This window comes from Aquarana catesbeiana, linkage group LG12 (assembly GCF_042186555.1).
Source record: "Aquarana catesbeiana isolate 2022-GZ linkage group LG12, ASM4218655v1, whole genome shotgun sequence".
In the NCBI taxonomy this organism is placed as follows: Eukaryota; Metazoa; Chordata; class Amphibia; order Anura; family Ranidae; genus Aquarana; species Aquarana catesbeiana.
Window position 1 is genome coordinate 1,241,698 of NC_133335.1, and position 8,824 is coordinate 1,250,521.

General features: G+C 46.6%; 1 long non-coding RNA gene across 1 annotated transcript; it reads right to left on the reverse strand.

Moving 5' to 3' along the window:
* Positions 1–2,728: 2,728 nt before the first annotated feature.
* On the reverse strand, positions 2,729–8,602 carry LOC141114548 (uncharacterized). Its single transcript, XR_012236926.1, has 3 exons — positions 8,461–8,602; positions 7,995–8,035; positions 2,729–3,788 (listed from the first exon to the last, which is right to left on the reverse strand). It is a non-coding gene; the product is annotated as an uncharacterized lncRNA (long non-coding RNA).
* Between the last annotated feature and the right edge of the window lie 222 nt (positions 8,603–8,824).

An 8,824-nucleotide genomic window follows, 5' to 3' on the forward strand; every position in this document is an offset into this window, starting at 1 on the left:
GAACACCGGCCGCACGAATGGAGATCGGGGGGAGATGGTGAGCAGGCAGATCGCCCTGCTCATTACAGGCTGCCACTGGCAGAGCAGCATGTAAGTACAGAGGGGGAGGGGGGGGGGCGCCTTCATCACACCACAACTCTGCATTATTGTCCGCAGTCTGTGACCATCTCCTGTGCCATGTCCCCAGTGTCTGATCATCTCCTGTGCCATGTCCCCAGTGTCTGACCATCTCCTGTGCCATGTCCCAGTGTCTAAACCATCTCCTGTGCCATGTCCGCAGTGTCTGATCATCTCCTGTGCCATGTCCGCAGTGTCTGACCATCTCCTGTGCCATGTCCGCAGTGTCTGACCATCTCCTGTGCCATGTCCGCAGTGTCTGATCATCTCCTGTGCCATGTCCGCAGTGTCTGACCATCTCCTGTGCCATGTCCCCAGTGTCTGATCATCTCCTGTGCCATGTCCCCAGTGTCTGACCATCTCCTGTGCCATGTCCCAGTGTCTAAACCATCTCCTGTGCCATGTCCGCAGTGTCTGATCATCTCCTGTGCCATGTCCGCAGTGTCTGACCATCTCCTGTGCCATGTCCGCAGTGTCTGACCATCTCCTGTGCCATGTCCGCAGTGTCTGACCATCTCCTGTGCCATGTCCGCAGTGTCTGATCATCTCCTGTGCCATGTCCCAGTGTCTGATCATCTCCTGTGCCATGTCCCCAGTGTCTGATCATCTCCTGTGCCATGTCCCCAGTGTCTGATCATCTCCTGTGCCATGTCCCAGTGTCTGACCATCTCCTGTGCCATGTCCCAGTGTCTGACCATCTCCTGTGCCATGTCCCCAGTGTCTGATCATCTCCTGTGCCATGTGGGCAGTGTCTGACCATCTCCTGTGCCATGTGGGCAGTGTCTGACCATCTCCTGTGCCATGTCCCAGTGTCTGACCATCTCCTGCGCCATGTCCCAGTGTCTGACCATCTCCTGCGCCATGTCCCAGTGTCTGATCATCTCCTGTGCCATGTCCCAGTGTCTGACCATCTCCTGTGCCATGTCCCCAGTGTCTGATCATCTCCTGTGCCATGTCCCCAGTGTCTGATCATCTCCTGTGCCATGTCCCAGTCTCTGACCATCTCCTGCGCCATGTCCCAGTGTCTGACCATCTCCTGTGCCATGTCCGCAGTCTGTGACCATCTCCTGTGCCATGTCCGCAGTCTGTGACCATCTCCTGTAGCATGTCTGTCTGCAGTCTCTGATCATCTCCTGTAGCATGTCTGTCTGCAGTCTCTGATCATCTCCTGTAGCATGTCTGTCTGCAGTCTCTGATCATCTCCTGTAGCATGTCTGTCTGCAGTCTCTGATCATCTCCTGTAGCATGTCTGTCTGCAGTCTCTGATCATCTCCTGTAGCATGTCTGTCTGCAGTCTCTGATCATCTCCTGTAGCATGTCTGTCTGCAGTCTCTGATCATCTCCTGTAGCATGTCCGCAGGCTTTGACCATCTCCTTTAGTATTTTGGAAGAGAGCCTGGAGCTCCTCTGCTGTCTCTTTTTTTTCTTAAGAACAGATAGAATAAAAAAAATGGAGTTCTCCTGACTACTTTAATTTTTTTTAATGAAAACTATGAGCACCTGCGGACTTGCGCTGTAATCGTGATGCATCGTGATGCATCGCGGAATCGAATCGAATCGTTGACTTGATAATCGTAATCGAATCGTGAGGCCAGTGAAGATGCGCAGCCCTAGTAGATAACAACAAAAACCTGAGAATGCCCAGGAAAAAACTCCAAGCCTACTTACCACCAGCTCGCAGACAACCAATTAACCTGTCTAACAGTATGCCCTAAAAACAGGGGTTCAGTCCGCACGCATTTACAAACGCATGCGTAAGCCACAGGGCAGGTGGACTGAAGGGAGCCCACCCCTTCTTAAAGGTACAGGACACACCAAACACCCAGCAAATAGCACAATGGCTGCAAAGGTGCTGGTGCATTGCTGGACCAATACAGTATCTGGTAGAGCCAGTGGAGCTGAACTTACTGTGGGTTGCAAGCAGTTAGGGAGGAGAAGAGTTTTGCCATGTGTCTCTTGTGGCAATGCAGCAGCTGGCATTGCTGTTTTTGCCTCAGGTACGGGAGCCAGCTCATTCTCCCCATAGCTGGTGTCCAGAGACAGTGTAAGGGAGCGCGGGTGGTAGGGGGACAAGTTGCTGGGTGGTGAGAATGTTATGATTGTCAGCTTCTCTCTCTGGCTCCAGCAGTGCTGAGTGTTGTGTCTGCGGGGCAGGGAGCCCACCAGTCTCAGTTCCCATTGCCAGTACCATCTTGCCAACTTCTGGCGTGGAGGCTGCCGGCAGAGTTTGCTTTAGGAATCTATTCTTGGTGGCTGGAGATCAGGATAGCTTCTCTACCTTCTTCTGGTTAGTCATCCCTTAGCAGGGGAGAGAATGAGCCGGTAGATCGCTGTATGACTGTAAATCAGTAGATGGCAGCTTTACTCCACCATGCCAAGACCACCCCAGAGCAAATCTCATACTTCTGCTATGAACCTCTTTATTTGGCAACAACTTTACCAATACTTAAGATATCAAAAGTGAAAAATTGTTTTCTTAAGGACAAACAAGACCTTCTTTTTGTGATATTTTCCTGTAAAAAAAGGATTTTTTTTTTTTTATGCGATCCTAAAATAAAAAAACCCCACAAAACTAAAAACAGCACAAAACCAGAGTTTGAAGGTGCACTCACACTTTGTTTTTTTGTAGAAATTTATTGCGATATTGATGTTGGACATGTCTCAAAAATAGATTATTACCCGTTTCAAGATAGTAACAAATCAGACGTTATCTTACAATATGTAACATAAAAGACACCTTATGAAAGCTTCCAACAGGAGAAAGAAACCAAACAGAATACTATGTTGTCATATTTACATATAGCACTTACTTTCTATCTGAAACTATATAGAACAATTACTGTATTTGACTGTAAAAAGACAAAAGATACGGGAGTGAATTATTGCCGGCTTTATTCCCTGAACCATTCATATGCCCACTGCTCGGTTTTAAACATTCCCCATATATATTTGAAAACTATACGGTTCACCATCTGCATGCACTTCTAACTGGCCCAGGGCATGGTTCATCTCTTTGGGCCGGTTCATTTGTGTAGAGTGAGTGCCTCTGAACCGCACCTGGGACCACTTGGAAGAGCAGTTCACTTGTGGTCTGGTGCGGTTCGCTTTAGGGTGAGTGTTAACTGAGCCGGAGCACAGAAGTCTCCACAGAGGACAATCTACTCATGGTCTGGTCAGCAGAAGGGTAATCCCAGGAACACTTCCTTATAGTCCAGCGTGAGTGTAGAACAGCGGGGGAGTGGGAAGAATCAAACTTGGGTGCAGCCCAGTTTAACAAGCCTCAGTGTGAGTGCACCCTCAAACATTTGCTTAGGCCCCGAACGTACCATGGGCTCTCCCAATCATATAGATTACCATCTCATCCACTGGACAATTACCTACCTCTGTATTTCCCTAAATGGGAAAAAGACCAGGGTACTATTATCACAGAACAGCAAATTGATTGGATTCTGCAGATGACCCACGGTGATTCCAACTCCAGTAAGATTCAGAAAACAGGCTTTAAAAACTTTTCACATTAGTTCTAAAGACCCCAAATTACATAAAAACCGAAAAATTCTCACTAACCAATGCTCACCAGATCTCCTGATGATGGTGGGGATGGGTTTTGCTGCAGGTTAGTACCAGGTCAAGACTTCATGTCATGAACAGGTGTGACCAGATTGTATGGACTGCAAAGAGGAAACCAAAACGCATGTAAAGTGAAATAAGAATAATGTTTATTTAAGATAAGTGATATAAATAAACAAACACCCCAAATACAAATAGTGCTCAACCAACCGACAGCAACCCACAGACAACAGATAATATATACAGCCAAAGGGAAGTACCGAAATCAAACACGTTAGCCAGGCCAGGGTCATACACAGGGGGATCAGCAACTGAACAAGAGCAGGATAGGAGAGGGAGATAATGGATGGGAAATGGCTACAAGGAAATAGGAACACAGGAGGGACAGGATCAGGATGGGATCGGATGCAGGTTCAGGTTCAGATACAGGTACAAGTACAGGTCGCAGGTCAGGGCATAAGGAAGAAAGATACCAAGGCAAGCATGTGAGGGCTTGCCGGGTATTTATAAGGCTGCAGTAATTGACCTCACGTTACACCTGAGCGCAGAGGGTGCTGTCTGCTCCACACTGCCGAAGTACACCCGCTGGTGGACACCGGTACTACGGCCCAAGGATGCAACAGTGCCACCAGCAGGTGAGTCCTCTTATTACAGGTCCTAGGTGTTGGAAGACACCCGCTGGTGGACACTGGTACTGCAATCCAAGAGAGCGATAGCGCCACCAACGGGTAAACCTTTTCATGACAGTACCCCCCTCAAAGGAGCGGCCTCCGGATGCTCCAAATAGATGAAATTGTCCAAAGTTTATGGCCTCAAACCGAACAACGGATAAGGGCACATCAGGATGGGCATCGGGTACTTCAGGCTGGGCATCAGGCACTTTAGACTGGGCAGCAGATACATCAAACCGGACAGCGGGCACATCAGAGCAGACAGCGGGCACATCAGAGCAGACAGCGGGCACATCAGAGCAGACAGCGGGCACATCAGAGCAGACAGCGGGCACATGTCAGGGAAAATTTAAGCTTCTCCCTATAAGCATATAACTTCTTTGTGCTTAAAAGCACAAAACGCTCTCTTATATAATGCCAGGAAAGCGCGCCTTTCTTTCTCTCCAAGTAACACAAACAGACGTTGGTATCACCTCAAGCTCAGTGCAAATCCTGAACAAGGAGCCAAGTGGCTTTTATTTATACTAAACACATGGATAACAAAAGAGGCTGCTGACTGATGAAGTCACGTGGTCTGTGACGTCACGCGTAGGGACAGGACAGGCACCTTCCACTGACAGAAGCATACGAGCTCGCCGCTCATTGGATGCTTGCGCTTTCTGTAGTATACTGTGCGAGTACCTTTTATACTTTGAATAAAGTGTGTTTTGGTTTAAAAATTACTACACTATATGGCATCCCCTTCCTTTCTTGGCCACCCTGCCCCCTGAGGGTCTAAGATATACAGAGATCTAGTCCAGGATCCAGGACCGACCCCCATAGGAGCTGATACGAGCGGTGTCCAATTCATGCTGTAACCTCAGTTTTTTTGAGGTAAGGGGCCATTGCTTATTAGTGTTGGACTGCTGCATGAAGAGGATCTAATTTTTTGTTTATGCACTTCACATCTCCCACTTACTAGAGCGATTGGTCTATGAAGAAAGTTTGCTGTTCGCACTGATTCACTGAATGGCACTTTAAGGACTGATGAGCTATTGAAGATATTTATTGCACAAGTCACTTTGTTTAGGACTGCATATATGTTTTTATGTCTTTTGCTTTTTGAGCACTGATGTGTTTCCACTGGACACTTTAGTACGCTCCGAGATCTTCTCTGACGTACAGTTTAACACTATATTTCTTTTAATGCCTTTTGCTACATATTTGGGTCATTTATCTTTTGGAATTTGTTTTATACTTTTTTATGCACAATTTGATTGACACTGCATGCTTCGTATTGTTTATGATGATAATATTGCATTTCATTTATGTGCACCAGTTTAGGTAGATTGATTTACCAATTTCTGTGAGAAGATATACCCCATTTCTGTTTCAGACCTCCTTTTATTACTGTATTCACTGGTAGCAAACCTCACTTTTTTTTGGGGCTAGTTTTATACACACGTACACTAGGAGCGGTAGAACACGTCTGTTATTTACCTATTTATTCATTCTTTGGATTAGCGCAGCACCATCCTCACTATTTAATCTATGCAACAGTGCCACCAGCAGTTGAGTCCTCTTATTACCAGTCCTAGGTGTTGGAAGACGCCCGCTGGTGGACACTGGTACTGTGATCCAAGAGACTGATAGCGCCACCAACGGGTAAACCTTTTCATGATACTTCAGGATCTCCTCACCATGAGGTGAGCATACCAGGGTCCAGTAGCAGATAGAAGGTTGGGATCAAGCAGAAGTGTAGTCAACAAAAAAAAGCCAAAAAGGTCAAAAACAAGTGGTTGCAAGATGGGATCAAGCAGAAGTGTACTCGAGAAACAAGCCAAAAGGTCGGTAACGAATGGTAGCGAAGATATGGATGGAGCACAATCTGGTAAGCAGGAAGTGCAAAGGCGTGGCTTAAATAGGAAGAGTATGGGAGGAGCAAAGAGTTTAAGGTTCACTAGAAAACAAGGTTCAAGACAAGGTTGTCCAAGAAATCGGAAAAGGATCTTAGCATCTCAGGTTGCTCAGTACAGAGATCTACAGCCAGATACTGCAGGTTTAGAGCTGGACTCTGTCACATATCTTCTGGCCCTGCCCAAATATGCAGGGCTACTGGGATCAGAGCAAGACCATCATTTCTCAACTGATGTCCAAAAACAATTTCAACCCGGCAGCATTCCTTGTACACGTGACACCCCTGCCCATAAAAAATTATAAATGAAAGTAGCCACAAAATGAAGTCCTGCTAGATAACTCCAGGCCGGCCCCTTTTGCAGGTATAGTGATGTAAAACATTAAAGCGATTCTAAAGGTTGAAGGTTTTCTTTACCTTCATGCATTATATGCATGAAGGTAAAAAACCTTCAGTGTGCAGCTCCCCACCCCCACCCCCCCGTGCAGCCCCCCCCATACTTACCTGAGCCCAATCCCAATCCAGTGATGTGCAAGAAAGCAGCTGCTCTCCTGGGTCTCTCACCTCATTTACTCACACAGCAACGGGAGCCATTGGCTCCTTCTGCTGTCAATCACAACCAGTGAGCCAATGAGGAGAGAGGCACATAGCCATGAGGAAAGAGGACAATGAGGTGGCACATTTAGCACCTTTCGGGGGGGGGGAAATCGGGTACCTGTTTTTTTGACAGGTACTCGTCCCCACTTCCAGGAGATCACGCCGCAGCGAGATCACGCATAAGTTCGCCCCCCTCCTCCTTCCCCCGCTGCTGGGCCATTCAGGAAACCTAGCACGCTTCGTGAATGTGGAGTAGGGAACCGGCTGTGACTTTGGACTTGGTAAAACACAGAGGACCAACACCAGCAGATGACACGGCTCCCCAAGTTATCACAGACTGTGGAAACTTCACACTGGACCTCATGCAACTTGGATTCTGTGCCTCTCCACTCCTCCTCCAGACTCTGGGAGTGCGATTTCCAAATGAAATGCAACACTTTTCCACAGTCCGTAATGATTTGGGGAGCCATGTCATCTGCTGGTGTTGGCCCTCTGTATTTTATTAAGTCCAAAGTCAGTGAAGCCCTCTAGCAGGAAATTCTAGAGCACTTCATGCTTCCCTCTGCTGACCAGAATTATGGAGATGCTGATTACATTTTCCAGAAGGACTTGGCACCACCTACACTGCCAGATCTACCAATACCTGGTCACATGATCATGGGATCACGGTGCTTGATTGGCCAGCAAACTTGTCTGACGTAAACCCCATAGAGAGTCTGTGGGGGAAGATGAGAGGCACCAGACCCAACAATGCCGACGAGGTGAAGGCCGCTATCAAAGCAACCTGACCTTCCATAACACCTCAGCAGTGCCCCAGGCTGATCCCCTCCATGCCACGCCGCATTAATGCCGTAATTCATGCAATAGGAGACCGGCCAAATATTGCGTGCATCCTATACTGTACATGGACAGACTTCTCACTAAGACAACATTTCTGGACTAAATATTCTTTTTTTTATTGGTCTTATATAATATTCTAATTTTCTGAGATACTGAATTTTGGGGTGTCACTCGCTTTAAGCCATAATCATCAAAATTTTTAGAAAAAAATTCTTGAAATATATCAATATCAATATCTGTATGTAACCCATCTATATAAAATATACGACTTTAAATTTTTTAATTGAATTGCTTAAATAAATTACCTTTTTGATATTCTAATTTTATGAGATGCTCCTGTAGATATCTAGGGAGAGAAGAAAGACAGGGATTTTATGTTGGTAAAGGAGATGAATAAGATTACTACTAAGAGGACTACTCTCTGAACATTGTCACCAGCCTGCCTACCCAGGACAAAACCCACTTGGTCCCTATAGACCAAGAGGTGTGGGTACTAATTGATGCAAGAGATTTTCCCTAGGGCCCCCTGGAGGGACACCAACAAATGGTTCCCAGGCTCAAGGGGCGGACATGTGGAAAGGAGAAATGGACAGGCAGTAACATTGAGGAAAAGAGGATGTGAGGAAAGGACAGGGAGGAAAAAAAAAAAAAAGGGTGGGGGGGGGCGGACAAACAGAGACAGGCAAATAGATAGAAATCCATATGTAATCTAAGAATCTTGTGAGCGACCACTAATGGCTTTACTTTCCTGGTGCCTCCATGGCAGCATACCTGTGATAGAGCTCCGCCTCTTCTCCGCCTTCAGGACTAGTGAATAGCTTCTTGGGCAGCGAGGGCAAATGTTTCTTTGGAGACACTATGCAGGGCCGCCACTTGGTCTTCTCGACACGCGTTCCTTAAACATTATCGTGTTGATCCCTTACCACTGTGGAGTTCGGGAGAAGAGCTGCTAAATTCCTAGTAAATATAAAAGTTGAACCTCTATTGAGTTAATAAATAACAAATATTTGGACATTTTACATTTCTTTTTTTTGTGAAGTGGTGAAAACTGAAGGTAAAACTGTAAATAAAAACAAGTTATTCAAGAAATCCAGTGGTGTCACAGACCTAGCCAGGACAGAGGCTGTTGGAGAGG